At 30.9% G+C, this 738-nt stretch overlaps 1 long non-coding RNA gene across 1 annotated transcript in view; it reads left to right on the top strand.

The window, feature by feature from the left end:
* The window catches only part of LOC110428467 (uncharacterized), a 1711-nt gene that overhangs the window by 238 nt on the left and 735 nt on the right, over nt 1-738 (top strand). The window contains exon 2 of the long non-coding RNA XR_002446457.1: nt 128-249. This is a non-coding gene — a long non-coding RNA (uncharacterized LOC110428467). The remainder of the gene's footprint in view (nt 1-127; nt 250-738) is intronic.

Raw genomic sequence — 738 nt, forward strand, 5'->3', positions numbered from 1 at the left:
AAACATTGTTATCATGTATGATGGTATAAATATGAAATTTACTAAGAAATTTGGGTAAGAAAGTTATTGGTTAAGTTGTTATCATGTATACTTGCAATTACGTAAATTGGTTTTGGATGGTTGCTAGGAAATGTATAAGTAGAGGAAGTGTGCTGGGGTGGTGGTCGGACGAGGTAACCGGTGAATGCACATAGTATTCGTTAGTTGCATACCCAAATTAATAGTGACGTAGTGTGCCGCTATTGTGAGGTGAGTAGGGGGTATCCATTTTAAAATTTCCTATGACTATGTAAATATATATATAAATATGTGTTGATTTATGTTAATGAAAAATTGTGGAAAGAATGAGTTGGTAGAAATATTAGGAAATTGTGGGTGTTATGACTTTGAAAATGGTTTTGAAAATATATAAGCTATATACATATATAAATATACGTAAAGGTTCTTGAATTGGGAAACAAATTTTCCTTTATGATTTATGTCAAATATGTGCCTTATAGTTTGTGTAATATGCATTCATGATGGAAACATATACTCACCATGCTAAATGATCTTTCAATCTCATGTTACAAGTTATATTTTAAAGTCTTACACGGGATTTAATCATGTACTAAGTGAACATTTTGATAATGATTTTTTTAAATGAATTTTGAGGACCTAACTACATTTTAAAATAGTTTTATTAAATTGAGAGATTTGAGAGTAGGCCGGTTGTCACTCCGGTTAAGTGTGACCCTT

The sequence above is a fragment of the Theobroma umbraticum genome, unplaced genomic scaffold (assembly GCF_002168275.2).
Source record: "Theobroma umbraticum cultivar Fairchild unplaced genomic scaffold, ASM216827v3 scaffold_115.0, whole genome shotgun sequence".
In the NCBI taxonomy this organism is placed as follows: Eukaryota; Viridiplantae; Streptophyta; class Magnoliopsida; order Malvales; family Malvaceae; genus Theobroma; species Theobroma umbraticum.